Genomic DNA, 19,823 nt, shown 5'->3' with positions numbered 1-19,823 from the left:
CGTTTCCGTCGTGATTATGGCCGCTCTGAACACGGAATGATAGTTGGAGCTAGACGCGTGGGACATTCCATTTCGGAAATCGTTAGGGAATTCAGTATTCCGAGATTCACAGTGTCAAGAGTGTGCCGAGAATACTACATTTCGGGGGTTACCGACGACCATCACTTAACGACCGAGAGCAGCGCTGTTTACTAGACTTGTCAATGCTAACAGACAAGCAACACTGCTTGAAATAACCACAGAAAACGATATGGAAGTTACGACGTTAGGACAGTGCGGGGAGATGTGGCATTGATGGACTACGGCGGCAGACGGCCGACGCGAGTGCCTTTGCTAACAGCACGATATCGCCTTCAGCGCCTCTCCTAGGCTCGTGACCATATCGGTTGGAGAATAGGCGACTGGAAAACCGTGGTTTAGTCAGATGAATCCCGATTTCATTTGGTAAGAGCTGATGGCATGGTTCGAGTGTGTGGCCCAGACGCCACGAAGCCATGGACTCAAGTCGTCAACAAGGCACTGTGCGAACTGGTGGTGGCTGTGTTTTCATGGAATGGAGTGGCTCCTCTGAGCAAACTGAACGGATCATGGATTGGAAATCGTTACTTGTGGGTACTTTGAGACCATTTTCAGTCATTCGTGGACGTCACTTTCCCAAACAACAATGGAACTTTTATGGATGACCATGCGCCAAATCATTAAGCCCCAACTGGTTTGAAGGACATTCGGCGGAGTTCGGGCGAATGATTTGACGACCCAGATCGTCCAACAGTAAATGCATGGCATCGACACAATCGAGAAGTTAGCTCGTGCACAAAATCCTGCTTCGGCACTACTTTCGCAATTACGAACGGCTATAGAGGCAGCAGGGCTGAATATTTCTACAGGGGCTTCCAGCGACTCGTTGGGTCCATGGTACATCGAGCAGCTGCGATACGCCGGACAAAAGGGGGTCCGACATGATATCTGAGGTATTCCATTACTTGAAATGATAATGAAATCAAGACCCTAAGCTGTCGACAGGCGTTGATATGCATAAAGGGGAAGTTGAAAATTTGTGCCCCGACCAGGATTCGAACCCGGGTTCTCCTGCTTACATGGCAAACGCTCTATCCATCTGAGCCACCGAGGCTACAGAGGACAGTGCGACTGCATGGATTTATCCCTTGCACGCTCCCGGTGAGACCCACATTGCCGACATAATCTCCACACACACTACATTCGTAGTGATCCTGCCCATTACACGCATTACTCGCGGCAGACAATCTTACTGAGTCCCGTAAGAGTTCGGGCAATGCATGTGCATCCAGCACAGAAGAAGGTCAATGGCCGGTTAGCCTTAACTATACGTCCGAAAGAACAGATACCATCGGTGGCCAAGCAGCTCTCTTAGAATGAAATGATAATGAAATCAAGTCCCGAAACTGTCGACAGTTGGACAACTGAAAATGTGTGCCCCGACCGGGACACAAACCCAGCACCTTCTGCTTACAAAGCAGTCGCTCTATCCACCTCAGCCACTGAGTGCACATGTCCGAAAGAACAGATACCATTTTCATATATTTTCCATTACTTTGTCACCTCAATGTGCAAAGATTCGTGGACAGGCTTCAGGACTTCCTTGCAGACAGAACTCAACACATTTTCCTTGACCGGTCAAAATCGATAGATATAAAGCTAATTTCGGTAGTAACCCAAGGAAATGTGACAGTGCCGTTATTATTTACTATTTATACACGGTTATTCATATCTCTATGGTTTAAAAGAAAACTGCGGAAAGACGACAATACATGCAGAAAAAAGTGATACATATTAATGATTGGAGCATCTCTCTGAGTTTTGATTCGTAATATGTTCCGTGGTGTAGTTACGGTAGGGGTCAGATTTGTCAGAATGAGTGGACAGACAGTCTGCTCCGTATTGTCCCATACAGTGAGCTCGCTCCTGCAGACAAGAAACTCAGCGGACAGATTTATAAAGTGGTTATTGTCGCTTTCAAGTCAATCCGTGTCTGCGACTTCAGTGAATCTCAAGCACATACTGGCGTTTGCCACCATACAAACGCTACAAATACTGAACACTTCAAGTGTGAGTTAAAAATAGAAACGGTTTATCCACTGAGATCCGCATGTTTTCCGAATGTCCTGAAATCGTCGCACACTCGTCTTCTGAAAACCTCAGGTACCTACACTCATGAAAAAAACATACGGATTAAAATAATTTTCGCATCATATGCCACAGCCAAGTAATATACCTCGATGAAACTTAGATCACATATAGAAGAAAAAAGTTTCTGTATAGTACAGAATGTAACTGAAAGAAATACACCGTGAGACGAACAGAAGACGTCTCCAGCCCCAGTCGGGCTTCGAAATAATTTGATGGTGAAAATTGAAAATTTATGCCGGTCCCGTACCCGAAATGGTATCTCCCGCTCAACGGGAGACGTTCCCTTAACGCCTCGACCATCCGCACATTCTTCCCGTAGGACCCAAATTCTCATCTCCCACACGCTAGTGGCGTCTTCTGTCCGTTCACCTACTTGCTTACTGCGAATGCTGTTTTCCCACAAGAGGCTTGGACCCTTTTGTGCGTCCGCACTGAAATTATTGTCATGCCATCCGTGGTGGTCACACACCCTGTTAAGAAGCACGTACGCCTTTTCTAATGTCCAGGGGTCCATCATAAATCCCGATGACTTCAGTGTAATTATTGTCTTTGAATAAAAGTGTCATTTCTGATCGTCTCATAGCATATTCCTTTCAGTTACCTTCTGCACTATATTGTAACAGATATTTCTACGTATGATCCCACTTTCAGCGAACTGTGTTACTTGCCAGTGACACATCATACGGAAGGCAGATTCGTCATTAAGTTTCGTATACCAGTGTAAATGATCTAGTGCATAGTTTAGAAAGCACCACTAAGGTTTTCACAGACGATACACTTGCACATGGGTAACAGCAATGCCAGAAGTCAATAGCGAATCGCAGAAGACATGCAGATGACTGGTGCGTGGAGTGATACCTGAGTGGATCGTAATTAAATGTAACGTATTACGGATTTATAGGCGAAGGATTCTACTACTACAAATATACCACTGCAAACATAGCTACTGTAAGATATCTAGGATTGATCGTCCAGACCAACCTAATTTGCAACGAACACACAATACAAACTACGGGAAAATCCGTGCCAGACCGAGATCAGCAGAAGAATATTAAGGAAATGTAAGTGCTCCCCGAATGGAGTGGCTTTTAAAGAAAACTTGGGTGACCTTCGTGTGTATTTCTCTTGGAGCCTTACAAGGCGTTTTGTGATGGGATCGTTTAGTCAGCAAGACAGCTTTACAAAGACGCTCAACAAACTATAATGACAGACGCAACAGGCGTTGTGCATTATGGAGACGTTTAGTATTGAAATTCCGACAGAATAATTTCCGCAGAGAGACGATCAACATGGTCCTTCCTCCGATATACGGCTCACGAAATGACGATGACGAGAAAAACAGAGAAATTAGAACTCATACGGTGGTTATCGTCAGTTGTTCTTCCCACGGAACATTTGCTAATGGAAAGGAAACAAAAATAATTATCCTACCAGGAGTTCCAACACACATCTGAAGGTGGATTAGAATTATAGATATAGAACAACAAGCCTCTGTCAGAGTATCAGATTCAGGAGATTCACTAAGGTGAAAAGGTAGATAACGTGTAAGAGGATTTTGGAAGGTATGTAGCAATATAGCAATATAGCAATGTACAAAAATGTACACTAATACCGCTACACGATCTACTCAACCATGCCAGATATGTGACTATATCTAAGAATTTGTCCGTGAAGAAATGCAGTACGCCAGATTAGTTCCGCGTTCTGGCCCCGATGTGCCAGTCGCGACTGGCCGACCGACATGTCATCCTTTGCAAACGACGTCATTGATGTGGTGTGGAGAAGCTTGGAGCCAGGACACCACTTTCCCGCGGGTTGTCGGGTTTCTTAATCTTGGGGCCGCTACTTGTCACTTAAGTAGTTTAGCAGCTGGCATCACGAGGCTGAGAGTACACCGTTCCAGTCCTCCCACGAAGGGAAAAATCTCTGGCAGTACCGGTAATCAGACATGGCTCCTCCACATAACAGCCATAGACGATGACCACTGATCTACGGAGATGACAGTATGTCATATTAGAAGGTTAATGCTAATAAGAAGGGAAAGTGAGCTCGATGGAAGCGTAATAAAATGGCTAAAACTGAATGTTGAAAAGTCACTTGAAGACTTGTCTCATTCGAAGATGAGCCATGTATGGCGCTCGCATTTTTCGGTTACACGCTGCGTATGGTGTAAGTTTATAAACTATATCTGAGCAGTCTCTTGCAGACAGGTGTATGGTAAAGATGGTAGTACGTCACGAGTCAACCACCTTTGAACGTAGAGTGATAATCGGTGCAAAACGCATGGGTCTTTTCATATCGAAGACTAAATAAGAATTCGGTGCCGCGCGGAGTGGCCGCGTGGTTTGAGGCGCCATGTACGGACTGCGCGGCCCCTCCCGCCGGAGGTTCGAGTCCTCCCTCGGGCAAAAAAATGGTTCAAATGGCTCTGAGCACTATGGGACTCAACTGCTGAGGTCATTAGTCCCCTAGAACTTAGAACTAGTTAAACCTAATTAACCTAAGGACATCACACACATCCATGCCCGAGGCAGGATTCGAACCTGCGACCGTAGCGGTCTCGCGGTTCCAGACTGCAGCGCCAGAACCGCGCGGCCACTTCGGCCGGCCCTCCCTCGGGCACTGGTATGCAAGTTGTTCTTAGCATATGTTAGTTTAAGGTAGTTTAAGAAGTGCGTAAGTCTAGGGACCGATGACCTACTAAGCAGTTTGGTCCCTTAGGAATTCACATACATTTTTGAACAAGAATTCGGTGTTCCAACGTCTTGTCTATGGTGGATTTTCAAGATATCAGAGAAAATATTTCCATTCGTATAAACTGCTGCACAGGAGGACCATGAATATTTGAGGAAAGGGAGTCGCGTCGCCTCCGCAGAACCGTACGGGTCTATCGACTAGCTATCACGAGTCCGATCACCGCCGATTTGAATGTTAAGTGTCAATGACCCATTCCTCCCAGACAGACTCGTACACATGCGCTTTCCCCTAGCTTTGATCACTCAGTCGATTTACTATATTAGTTAGTGTTAGTGTGATCTCAGACCGCTCGAGTATGTTGCCGATGTCTGCAGAAATCTATCATCATTAGATCGTTGTAAGGAAACGTATAACGACTTAGCATTTCTACCTACAGTACTGATGCTTTCCCCGAAAATGGACAAATTCAAAATAATGGCCACAGACAAAGGCAGAGCACCCAAAAATTGCTGCAGTGCAATATCTTACACTGCACTGACGATCAACAGCGGCATTCAGTTAAGAATTAAAATTAAGAATGAACTCCCAAAGAGCGATTACAGTTCCGCATCAGCTGTTGAATGTTTCAGAACAAATGAAAAAGTCTTCCGGACCGGGACTCGAACCAGGATTTCCCGTTCGTCCCGAGCGGCAGCCATAAACACTTTGGCTATCCGATTACGGTCCCAGGAGTTCTCCTAATCCCCATTTGTCCTTGTGTCTTCTCTTCCTTGTGCGGGAACTACATTACCGATGGGAGAGTAGACATTGGGCAAATAGATGATGATGGTGTTTGGTTTGTGTGGCGCTCAGCTGCGAGGTCATCAGCGCCCAATTTTTTTCACACTCCAATTTTTTACGCAGTCCAATGTAGCCACTATCACGAATGATGATGATGACGACAACACAAACACCCATTCCCTAACCTGGCTGGAGTCGAGCCCTGGACTTCGTGATCCAGAGGCAGCAACGCTAGCCACTAGACCACGAGCTGCGGACTGGGCAAATACAGATTTGGGCCACTCCTGGAACCATGCTCAGATGTTCGAACTGATTAAGATCATCGCTCGCGGCCAGCGAGATACCCGTGTTCGAGGCCCAGTCGGGCACAAATTTTCATTTGTTCAGAAATATCCTACAGATGACCCAGAAACATAATCGCAATTTGCGAATTCATTCTTGTCCAAAAGAAGCATTTGACTACACCATTGGTTGTAAAATTAAGGAGCACATAGAAATAACATACAGGAAGGCGAATGTTTGACTTGGAGAGATCAGTTTGACAAGTAGGGGGTGGACAAAATAAAACTCATTCGGAAAATACTTTACAGTCTGGCATGAAACAAGTTACCGCAGTTTATGAAGAGTAGAACTACTGTTTACAGAAGTTACCGCAAACGGCCACCGTTGACGTCAATGACCGTTCACGATTTGTGAAAGACTGAGACTCGAGTAACAACGCTGTCTAAGGGATGGCAGGAGTAGCATCATCAGTGTGTTACGCTTTAGCTTTTCCCAATGTGAGAATTATCTGAGTACACCTGTCCAACTTACCCCACAGGTATAAAACATAGAAAAAGAGATCAGGGATCTTCGAAGCTAGGAGATTTGGCTCACTGTCCACCGACGATCAAAGTCGGTGGGCGAAACAGCGAACACTTTGTGCCAAGGTTGCATAAGAGTTGTGTACTACTACCACAGAGTCATACAACACTTCATTTTCAGTCAGATGATCCACGTTTCGATAAACATATTCCGTGCATTTAGAAAACACTTTTCATATTTTTGTCTCTCTGCACAATAATTTACATGTAAGGCCACAGAGCAATATGGAATACCAGCGGAATTAAACCAATGACACGCTGCTAGAGTCGCAACTCTTCTGTACAACTCGCATGAATGGAGAAAAGAAAAGCGAAATATATTTCAGGTAGGATGTGAAACTTGTAGATTACTGTAAAATGAATTGTGTTTTCTCATGTAAACAAGAAAAATTGCGTCTTTCTCAAATGAATGTTTTATTTGTGTGTACCAAATATTATTCCACTATTAGCCCTAGGCAACTTCAGTGATCTATAATAAACAAGAAAACTATTTAGTTATTCATATTTTGATAAGAGATTATTAGTGATTCTTGGCAGTTGACTTAATTATTTATTTAACACTATACGGTTAGGTTTTGGACGCTACATTCATTTTACTTTATTTCTATGATCTTCTGTGTGTACTAAATGCATGTAATACATTTTTGTCCAATTCGTAAGTCACATTTAAACACTTCACTTCACATAATCAATACTGCAGCGCACTGCACATGTTATTATTCACATGTTATTCTTCACATGCATTAGGGCTGACTGAGGGATCCATAGACAGTGTGAATATAGCGGGGTGTTGGCTTGGGGATCGAGTGAGGGTATGTGGTGAAGCAATGTGGGTGTGAAATATTTTTATTCATTTTGTTTTATTTTTTAATTTTTCTTAATAGTAGTCTTGAATTAGTGTTAGTGTTGTTCTGTTTATGGACTTTTTGTTACTGAGCATATATTCATTTTTGTTGGTTAATTAGTTACTTAGATACGTATTCCTTCGGTCAATCTCACAGCAGCCGTTATGTTGAGGAGCATGTCAAGTGCATAAGAAATGCACATATGAATCAAGGTTCTTCCTTTTTTTCTTTTTCTTTTTTTTATCTTTGAGTTTTTATTACCTATCCCATTCCGTTAAATGGCACAAAATGCATATGTTATACCTACGGATTTATTTATCCCTATTCAAGAATTCATCCATGGTATAGAAGCAGTTGTCAAGGAGATATGATTTTAATTTATTTTTGGAACTATTACTGCTGTCTGTCAGACATTTTATTTTACCTGGTAATTTAACGAAAAGTTTGACAGCATCATATTTTACCCCTAATTGTGCCAAAAACAGGTTAAGTAGAGGATGGTTTAAGTGTTTCTTTCTTCTAGTACTATAATCATGAATGTCACTGTTGTTTTTAAGCTGGTCCATGTTATTGAGAACAAATTTAGCTGCTGAGTTAATGTATTGTGACGTTATTGTAAGAATTCCTAACTTTTTAAACAGATGCCTACAATATGTGCGTCTATGAGCCACACGCACTATTCTAACCACTTTCATTTGAGCAGTGAATACTTCTTGCCTAAGTGTTAAGTTACTCCAAAATATTATTCTGTATGACCTTGGAGAGTGAAAGTATGCAAAGTATGTTAACTTACTAATTTCTCTAGCCTCAAAATCGGCAGTTACTATGATTACAAAAGCTGCCAAACCTAGTTGCTTTAGGAGATCCAAAATATGAATTTTCCAATTGGAAGATTCTCATCAATATGTAACCAAGAACTTAGTATGCTCTACCCTGGCTACTGACTTCTGTTAATGTGTTACATGTATTGAAGGAAATGTACTCCTTGCGGCAGAAAATTGGATGTACTCTGTTTTTCAAAGTTTACAGCAAGCCCATTCGCAGAAAACTGATTAATAACGTTCCAAAGACATTATTTGTATCATTTTCTATTGGAGTTTCTTTTACTGGATTAATAACGATGCTTGTATCATCATAAAATAGTGTCAGTTTAGCTTCTTGTTTCAGATAAGAAGGGAAGTCATTTTTATATATCAAGAACAGAAGAGGACTAATGATCGAACCCTGTGGAACACCTAATGTAATTTCACCCCAGTTACATGAAGCAGGAAACTTCCTTAAAACACTTAAACCATATAAAGAATCATTTTCCTTTCTGTTCTGTAGGTATGAATTAAAGCATTCATATGCTGTTCCATTTATACCATAGAATTGCAATTTCTGTAACATAATGCCATGGTTCACACAATCAAATTCTTTGCATTAGCCACAGAAAATTCCTATTGACTACATTTTACTATTTACAGTCTCTATTATGTGGACAGCGAAATTGTATACAGCCTTTTGAATGAAATATTGATCCTGTGGAGTAAGCATTCCCTTTGTTCTTTGTTGTGGTAGTATACTGTTATGTCTGTTTTTACACCAACTTGGAGATGATTTCCTTTTATTACAGTTTCTGAAGGCACTCTTCAGGATCCTTATACGTTTCCTGTATGTGATATTAAAATTAATCGCAGCCACCCCAGGATATTTACTATTGCAGCTTTTACATGTTAATTCATGTGCTCCTGAACTATTGTATTTATCTTTCTCTTCTGTCACAGTTTTAATTTCTTTTCTATTGTGTTATTGGCCTTGGGGGATATATTAATTTCATAGGCTTTCTAGATGATACTAGTATTCAATTTCTTTTCTGTTGTGCTGTTGTCATGGAGGACATACTGCAATAATTTTGTGGTCTTTGAAGATGTGACTAGTGTTGTGTGTGAGCTGGTTGTGGTATACTGTGGTGCGCCATTTTGTGTTTTTGTTGAGGCACCTGTGAGTATAAATTGTGTGTTACTAATATATGCTGGTATTCTGAAATTTTTTTTTAATTTTACTGTCCTCTGTTCGTATTTTTTTTAACAGTGTTGTATAGTTTGTGTAGTGTGTTGCTTTGCACCCATTGGTCTGTGCTATGTTGATGATTATGTTTAGTTTATCTTGATAGTTATTTCTGCTTAGAGGTGTACTGTAGAGTCTGTATACCATTTGTCTAATGGCTTCTCCTTTTTGATACTGGTAATGCTGATAGTTTGATTTCTTGTGTCTTATCATGTCTGTAGCTGTTTCCTTTTTGAAAATGATGAAACTGAGTCTGTTGTTAGATATTTTGATTTTGAGGCATAGGTAGTGTATTTTTTATGCTGTTTCTGCTTCTATAGTGAAGTGAACATTGTGTTGTGTGATAATTATCTGTCTGTGTAAACTGTTTACACGTTCTTGTGCTTCATCTATGCGACACAGGTCGATTTTATTTATGCGTAACTTCCGTTTTCGGTGTGATTCAGTAGGATATTTGCTTGTGTCTGTGAGATTAGGCTTTCCATTGACTCCTTCCTCTTTCAGTAGAGGCCTCTTGTCAGTAGAGGCCTCTTGTCAGTAGAAGTTAAATTGTAAGTAGTTTTTCTCAATGATTATTTGTATGATGTGTGTCAATTCTTCTATGGTTGTGTTTGGGATTCCTGCGTTTCCATTTTGTTGTTCCTTTACGATCATAATTATGTAAGCAATTGGTATTAAATGGTAGACGTCTTTCACATTAAAAGATATTAGTTTTTCAGTTGACAGGATGGGCATAACGATTCTCTTTTGTTTGTATTTCTGTTGCTCTCTAATTTGAAATTATTATTACTAATTTAAAAAGGTATTTGTGTAGGAATTCTGTAAAGTGATACGTGGGAGCATGCTTAAAACTGGTGACATTCTGATGACACCAGTTATCTTTAGGTATTTTTTGCTGGCTTCTGACCATTGATGCTGCTGGATTTTTTGTACAAAGTTTTGTTTCTGTGATTTTCTGAGTATGTTTCTTACCTCTTTGAAAGTGTACTTAGTTGCATTTGAAATCTAATAGTTGGATTAGATTTTAGCTCTTCTAGGACAAATACATTAGACTTGTTTGGTACACACACACAAAAAGAACATTCAGTTCAAAATATGGAGGTTTTTTTTTATATTATAAAGAATAACTTAAGGAGGCACAGAAAGAAAAGGCTACAAATATTAAGACTATTACTACTGCTTGCCAAACATATCCATTGCAAATCTACAACATGTACCACAAACTCTAATCCAGCTTCACAGTCCTAACAAGAATCTGAAATTGAATAAGAGGTGTAAGCAGTTCCATTAGAGACCAGATTACATTGATGTAAAAATATGTAACATTTTTTCAAGCGCAATACAATGCCAAATCAACAGTGCAGATATCTCGGTTAAATAATGAAATTAGGGAAAAGTACACAAAAAACCTGAACTAAACAAAAACCTTTCCAATTTTCACCCGCAAATGGAAATTTACCTGAACAGTCTTAAGGCACACGATGGATAAATCAGAACAGATATCTAAGAAAATGTCACCAGAACAGCAGAAGACACAAAAGATGAAATTAAATAAGTTCATGAGAAAACAACTCCAGGAGAACTTAAAACAAGTCCTCATAGTCAGGATATTCTAACACAGACGTTTACCTACGAATAATGGATCTCATTAGTAGACAAATGATGGATGTAGAAACAGATTTGTTCATAAAAGTTTTAAGTATAACATTAACATGAACGAAGAGCCAGATGCAGATATTAGACTCATAATAACGGAAACAAAGCATATTGTGGCACAAGAAAAAGAAATAATGAGATATGTTCAGGATAAATGATGGAACTGATAGCAAAACAAAGAAAATGACTTCATCAAAAACAGGAAAATCCAATATTATATTATTATAAATCCAGTCCTGGATCACAAATGTTTTCAATAAAGTTATTAATTTCAGTCAAAGAAGGTCGTCTTCAGACCCCAAAATAAGCACACAGAGTTAGCCTGACGTACAGATGTTTCCAAATTACACAAATATAGAACCAGATACCACTTTAAACATATATGACAACAGTCCTACACTCTCTTTGGTACAATATACAACAAATCTAGTGTCATTAAATATGTACATAGTACAGTAACGTTAATTAGCCATATATGGTTCATCGAAAGTTGCAAATTTTGAGTGTCATGAACACCATTGCAACACACATGTTGATACTTTGAGGAAACAAGGTATACTGTATTGCAATAACGAGTGATGTGCCAGCATTTGGGTATGTTCGTATATGTCGCTGCTGCACGTCAGTTCACTTATCTTCAATAGAAATATTCTTGTTAAATAAGTGTCTCTGTACAATGAGATCGATTATCAAAACAAGAGGTCTAGATCCCGTTAATAAACCAGAACAAAAATCTTCCCATCAAGCCCTCATCCTGTGCTCATGCAGTCCAGCTGCTAAACAGGAGCCCATAACCTGTTCACAGTTACATCAATAAAATGAGCAAATGTCATTCAACGTAACCAGCACTATTGTCACACATCATCTGTTCATGAGCTGCATTCAAAGCAATAAAATTTAAAGAGGGAGAAGGCTTCATTCAAAATATATCACTAAGCTACTTTATTGCTGGAGAACTATTTTAATTACTAATTGCACTGTACAATTGTACTGATAATTTTTGTAACGTAGTATTATATTCCTTGAAAATTGTTCTTCCTCGTTACAATTGTTTTATTTGTAGCTCATGTGAATATATGTTTGAAAATAGCGCTGATTTTGTCTAGTGACAATTGTTTTTCCATTTCGTGGCATATAATTGTGAACCCGTTTGTGTGTGCCTGTTTGTCAGGTAACTTGTGTGTGTGCTGAGAAAGAAAAAGTTTTTGTTCTGGTTTATTATCGAGCTGCAAACCTTATGTTTAATGATGCTTTGCATTGTACAATGGTACTGTATAGTTTTTGTTAGATAGTTAGTATTACAGTTTTAACAAACCTCCTTCCAATTTGCATTCCATTTATTGAATTGAGCAGATGAGTCCACGACGTTTGCTCACTTCATTGTAGGTAATTTTGAGACGATTATGACGCCCCTGTTTAGTGGGTGGATTGCATGGCCACAGTATGTGCGATTGGAGAAAATTCCTTTATTCTGATTTATTAACAAAATTCATAATTTTCTTTTAACGATCGACTGCACTGTACAACGACACCATAGAACTTTTCTAACATTTATCTATTTTTAATCCAGCCTCTCTCCTCACTACATTTTATTATATAGTGTAAAGTACAATCAGCTGTGCTTTGACATCTATTTGCACTAAACTATGCGAGAAGCGTTTTTTAAATTTATTTAAAAAGAATATTTTCATTGATGGGTAGCAGTGACCATTTAGCATGCCAGAATGCTGGCAAGTCACTCGTCGCTGCATAGCAATATAACATGTATGTTGGTATGGTGTTAATGGTACGGAAAAATTTGCAACTTTGTAATAAAGGTTGTGTGTACTTGAAAAAAGAGACAGCATTGGTCGTATATTTTTTATCGCAAAATCGATTTTCTGTCACTGAGTGACCATCTTCAGTGCTGTATGTGATTGCTGTAAGCTTAGTGACAACAGTGCATGACGGTGTGTGGTATTAGTGGGTAATTAGTTTCAGTCTCACGTCACCATATTTTGTTGATGGGTGACTACAGTTATGGCGGATGTGGAGAAGGTCCTCAGATCTTTGAAAGCCACAAACAGTGCTTTTCTTAGGTTCATTAACAGCACTGAACGCAAAGTTGATGTTGTGTGGATGAACTACCAGGGTCAACAAGTTCAAAACCCTATTACTAGGCACGTTCTTCGATGCAAACACTTATGAGTCACATCCGTGGCTTTTCATTGATGCAGATACTCGTGACAGACTAGTTGTAAAATCAAAAGATGTGTATTTACCAGAACCATGGTTCAAACAGTATGAAAGGATACCCATTCCTATAGCTGCATTGCCCATGAGGATTGAAAGAACCAAAGTATACATTAAAATACCTGTCTTTCCTCTGTGACAGAGGGCTCTTCAGATAGTAAGAGATATGCTTCAGAGGCCAGAAGATGCTTTCAAGCTTGAAATTCCAACAACACTGCAGAAGCAGCTGGCAAGAATGGTTAGGGAGTGTTCACAAACACGCTTGAATTGCAACCCACCATAATATTTATATAAGATGCTATGTTTTTTTTATATGTTTTTGTGCAGATTAAGTTATCCTTCAGTTAGGTTGTAATTTGCATAGGAGCTAATTGTCTGTGATCGTTAGGGTACTGATGAAGTTAGCCAAAATGACAGCAAATTATAACAGCAAGGATGAGGAGGGAGGTGCACATAATATGTGGTGCTCTACATGCAAGTCATATGCACTTGTTTTCATGGTAAAAATAAATAATTTTTATCTCTTAAGTGACTACTCCAGATAATGGAGTTATACTTCCAAATTTGCTAGCAATAGTGGGAACAAATAATTTTTTCAACACATTTTGATGGAAACAGCAGAATATATTATTGTTTTCTTTTTGAATCTTTTTGTGCTTTCATTATTCATCTGTATAGAGAAATGTTAATCAAGAAGTTTGACATTTGTGCATCCTAATTTAAGTTATACAATACAGCACTGAAGATGGTCACCCAGTGACAGAAAATCGATTTTGCGATAGTAAAAAATATACGACCAATGCTGTCTCTTTTTTCAAGTATACCTGTTATCTGGTCGTAGTGCACAAGACAACATGGAGTCGCCAATCAATAAAGGTTGTGTGGCTAATTTTTGTTACTGTACCATCAATATATGCAATGACATGAACTATGTAGTATATTGCATCTACTCAGGCAAGGAAATGTCAAATTTTCTTAACCATTTCAAACCTGATTTTTTTTCTGGATAAAGAAAGAATTTCCTTTATGTGGTAATGCTCTTAGGTGATTTTTTTAATGATCTTAGATGCAAGATTTTTACAAATATTTGTACCCATTTTCAAAACATATTTCCTAGATTTTGCTTCATTTATGGACTAAAATAGCTAATTAAGAAATATTCCTTATTGTAACAAATAGGTAAATGATCTTTCAATAATTACCAGGCAAAATAACAATAACAATATTCAATTATACAGTGGAATATAGCGAATCACCACATCCATGTAATGTGGCAGTCATGACCTGTTGTGCACTGCTACATTAACTTGCAGATATTTTCATAGTGATACCCAACAGTTGGCAGCAGTTGAGCATGATAAAAAGTATAAACACTCATAAATATTTACCTCAAATTTCCACTGGGAAAAAATACTTGTGTTGCAGCTATGGCAGAGTAAAAGTTAATGTGCACAATTGTAGCTAGAGGGTCTGAAAGGGTTAAAATGACATCTGACTCTCTACTTGTGTCATTTAGAACTACCTGTACATGAAGCTATCTCTCTGAGAAAAGTTTATGGTTCATGACTGGAAGAGTGGCCTGTGCTGCAACCCAGAAAATCAAAAAGGAAAATAACAAACTGGTACTAATAATTAAGACAATAAACAAACAATTTGAGGAAAGGGGAAGAATCTAGAATAGAAGGCAAAAGTAACACATTATAGTACTAATGGATAAACAGAACTGCATGAATAAAACAAAAGAACTATTACAAAAAAGTATGTAGAAGAACTACAATGTGATGCAACTAACATATTTCAAATAAAACTGAAAAACAAATTAAAATATGTCACTAAATATAGAAATAAATTTAAGTTTAAATGGTCAGGCACCACCAGTGCATAGAAAAGAGCCCAAAATGCATAAGAAAAATATTTTGATGTGTCGAGTTATCAGTTTCAATAGTGTTCCCACATACCACATTCAGAAGCTCCTACACAAAAACATCCGAAAAATTTGAACAGAAAAGAGCAGAAGTATAAAAAAACTTCTTTTAGAATTAATACAATGAAAGCAAGATACATGACTCCCATCAGCAACAAAACTGATACTTTGTTTAAATAAAATTAACCAAAAAATTTTAAAATATTATACTGGCACTGGTATATAAATGATGTCATATGTCTCATAGATGAACCACAAGAACATGTAAAAGTTTACACAGACATATAATTATCATACATCACAACGTTACTATACGAACAGAAAGAGAAGAAACAAATACACTTCCTAGGCTTCAAAATCACAAAATTTAACAACAGACTCAGTTTCAATATTTTCAGAAGGGAAACTGTTACAGGCATGATAAGACACAAGAAATCAAACTATCGACATTATCAAAAAGAAGAAGCCATTAGACAAATCGTATACACACTCTGCAGTACACCTCTAATCAGAAATAACTATCAAGTTAAATTAAGCATGATCATCAACATAGCACAGAACAGTGGATACAAATCAATATACTACACAAGCTACACAACACTGTAAAAGGAAAAAATTAAAAACAATCCAGATATACTCATATTCACACATCTCTCAACAAAAACACAAGAAGGCACACCACACAATACCACAATCAAGTCACACACAAGGCTAGTAACGTCTAGATAGACCACAAAATTACTGCAGTATATCCTCCATGACAAATAGCTCAACATAAAAGAAATTAAAGGCTAGTATGATCTAGAAAAATATTAAATTAATATATCCACCATGACAAATAGCACAATAAAAAGCAAATTAAAATTGCACCCAAAGAGAAAGATGAATACAATAGTTCTGGAACACATGAATTAACATGTAAAAGCTGGAACAGTAAATATTTTGTGGCGACTGTGAAAATTTTAATATCAGGTACAAAGAGCATATAAGGATATTGAAGCGTCAAGATAACCACTCCACATATGCAGAACGTCTAATAGAAGAAAATCACCTTCACACTGGGATAAAAACTGAAACGACAGTATTGTCCCACAACAACAAAACAAAGGGAATATGTACTCTATAACAAGAATATTTAATTCGGAAGGCCATAAATAAATATGTGCTCAGTAACCAAAAGTTCAATTACAGAGCAACAATATCCAAATTAATTCAAGATAATCCTAACAAAAAAATTTTTTAAATAAAAGAAAAGAAGTAAAAAAGTTACACACCTGCATTGCCTCATTGCCTACCTTCACTGGATCCCTAAGCCAACACCCTACTCTACTTACACTGTCTATAGCTCTCATGATCCCTGAGTCAGCCCTAATGTATGTGAACAATAACATGTGCAGTGTGCTACAGTATAGGTTATGTGGAGCTAAATGTTTAAATGTGAGCTATGAATTAGAAGAAAATTGTACTTGATGAACCTAGTAGATATAGAAGATCATAAAAAGGACTTAGAAATGAGTACAGTGTATAGAACTAACCATATAATAGTAAAGTTAGAGTTTAATGAGTTGCCAAGAATCCATATTAACCTCTTATTAAAATAGATATAATAAATTATATTCCTGTGTATTATAGACCATTGAAGATGCATAACATGAACAAGGGAGACACACTTGAGCACAAAAATAAAACATTCATTTGCAAAATATGGTTTTATTTCTTATCTATATCATAAAACGTCTTTGAAGCAGGAACTGGCAAGAAAAGGAAGTAAATTACTATAATAAAAAAATTGGTTAGTTGTTTCAACCCATTATTGCTTTCAGCAGCATTCTGTGTATGGAACTAACGTGTCGAATCTGGTCGTTTAATCATTTTCTTTCAGTTAGCCATAGGAACAGCAAAAAAATTTATCGAGACAGTGTAAGAATTCATCCGTGTCCATCACACTGTACACCAACGCATCTTGATTATTCATGGAAGCATATAATCATCTTCTCTCGCTACGTATGTAAATTGAAGAGGTAAGGAGAGTCTAATATTTGAACAAAATTTCTTTGCACTGTATTGTATAGTGATTTCTGGAGTATTCTTGTAGGCATGGGTTCCTTACATTGTGGTTGGTCACATAGATTTTCATCTTCATCTCTTCGTGGGTATTGCATCTAGCACATTCGTAAACTGAACCATGTAGTGCCTTCTTAGAGTTCCCTTTGCTCTGTTCCCGGTCACAGCCCTTCGTTGTTTTTATGAATCTGGTACGTCTGATTTAGCGTCAGATATACTGCATTTGTCTGCTACACTGAATTTCTCAAAATGATTGAGCACCTCGTGTCGGTTACAGGACGTCCGAGATCAAGCCCAGCCTTCAACGTCTTACACAGTGTTCGAGTGAAAAAAAAATTTCAAGGAAACCGATATCATTCAAAGGCTCTTACATTATAATTTGTTCGCTTTGTTTCAACATCTATCATTCTGAGAATATTTTATTCTATTGGAAATTTGTGGTAAGGCCTTATGGGACCAAGCTGCTGAGGTCATCGGTCCATAAGCTTACACACTACTTAATCTAACTTAAATTAACTTACGCTAAGGACAACACACACACCCATGCCCGAGGGAGGACTCTAACCTCCGAGGGGGGCAGCCGCGCGAACCGTGACAAGACGCCCTAGACTGTGGGGCTACCCCGCGCGACATTCTGCTATATTGAGAATAACATTGCACATATGTAAATGCGAGTAATGTGAGGTACTGGGTGACACGATATAGACAAGCCATCACCGCGAACCACGCAGCCTGTGAACACTAACAGTGACGTTAATCTGATGGCCGACACGGAGCAAACGCTGTGAATGAAATGAAGAAATTTAGGATCGTAGTAAACAACAACACACGAGCAATCAGAGTTTTAAATCAAAGTGCAAATCCAGTAAAGCTAATGGAAAACTTGTATTCACGAGGTGACGTAACGAAGAATTCACAGAACTATCGATACATCCGCCGCGCCAATGTATTTGTTTCCCGTAGCGAACCACGGACCATATTCAGGTGACGCGGCAGCCGAAAGGTAACTGAGCGCCATGGTAGTAATATTGCCGTCACCCTCCAACAATGGAAGCATGCAATGGAGGGGTCAGCGAGCTTGTTCATTTTTCGTAAGTTTCTACTTTTTCCCCTAACCTTCCGTCAAAAATGGGAAAGATACAATGTATCACTTTTCTTCAGAAACGAGCAATAACAATGGTAATGATAAAAATACTACATTTACTCGCTGACTGCGAATTCTTTCACATCATCTGTTTTGGGTATAGATATACGATCTATTAGTAACATAAGAAAATTTGTGCCCGACCTGGACTCAAATCCAGATATCGCGGTTGTCGCGAGTGTCTGCCTTAACCATTTCGGCTATCTGTGCACGCCCCCTGTCTTAGAGTGTGTATCACTTGTAAGTGATCTTGGAAATAACCACATCGTCTACATCCTTATGCAATAGTCCACTATATCTATCATTTTAAGTAGATTCATGATTTTCATATGTCACTAATAGGTACTTCATCTACCTGTAATGCAGATGATGTCAAATAATTTATAGTAGCGAATAAAATTCGAATTATTTCGTACAGCTGTGCCTCGACAGTAATGTCTGTTCTTTCAGACATGCAAGTAAAATGATAGTCGTATAGCAAAGATGTAAACTTTGGACATCGATTTCTGGAAAGCTCCTGAGGAGTGCATCGTAGCAGAGGAGTGTTTGCTACATCTAAGTACGAAAGTGAGAAAAGTTGGTGACCCGCTGAGGGTACGCTTACACCGTAGACCAGTGGTTTTCAAATTTGGGTGGTTACCCCCTGAGAAGCAGCGGGGTAAAAACCAAAATACACTCCTGGAAATTGAAATAAGAACACCGTGAATTCATTGTCCCAGGAAGGGGAAACTTTATTGACACATTCCTGGGGTCAGATACATCACATGATCACACTGACAGAACCACAGGCACATAGACACAGGCAACAGAGCATGCACAAAGTCGGCACTAGTACAGTGTATATCCACCTTTCGCAGCAATGCAGGCTGCTATTCTCCCATGGAGACGATCGTAGAGATGCTGGATGTAGTCCTGTGGAACGGCTTGCCATGCCATTTCCACCTGGCGCCTCAGTTGGACCAGCGTTCGTGCTGGACGTGCAGACCGCGTGAGACGACGCTTCATCCAGTCCCAAACATGCTCAATGGGGGACACATCCGGAGATCTTGCTGGCCAGGGTAGTTGACTTACACCTTCTAGAGCACGTTGGGTGGCACGGGATACATGCGGACGTGCATTGTCCTGTTGGAACAGCAAGTTCCCTTGCCGGTCTAGGAATGGTAGAACGATGGGTTCGATGACGGTTTGGATGTACCGTGCACTATTCAGTGTCCCCTCGACGATCACCAGTGGTGTACGGCCAGTGTAGGAGATCGCTCCCCACACCATGATGCCGGGTGTTGGCCCTGTGTGCCTCGGTCGTATGCAGTCCTGATTGTGGCGCTCACCTGCACGGCGCCAAACACGCATACGACCATCATTGGCACCAAGGCAGAAGCGACTCTCATCGCTGAAGACGA

At 39.2% G+C, this 19,823-nt stretch overlaps 1 non-coding gene across 1 annotated transcript; it reads right to left on the bottom strand.

Moving 5' to 3' along the window:
• Positions 1-1,058: 1,058 nt before the first annotated feature.
• Positions 1,059-1,132, bottom strand: Trnat-ugu (transfer RNA threonine (anticodon UGU)). The gene has a single exon. It is a non-coding gene; the product is annotated as a tRNA-Thr (tRNA).
• Between the last annotated feature and the right edge of the window lie 18,691 nt (positions 1,133-19,823).

This window comes from Schistocerca cancellata, chromosome 2 (assembly GCF_023864275.1).
Source record: "Schistocerca cancellata isolate TAMUIC-IGC-003103 chromosome 2, iqSchCanc2.1, whole genome shotgun sequence".
Lineage (NCBI taxonomy): Eukaryota > Metazoa > Arthropoda > Insecta > Orthoptera > Acrididae > Schistocerca > Schistocerca cancellata.
This window is presented reverse-complemented; position numbering and strand designations above follow the sequence as displayed.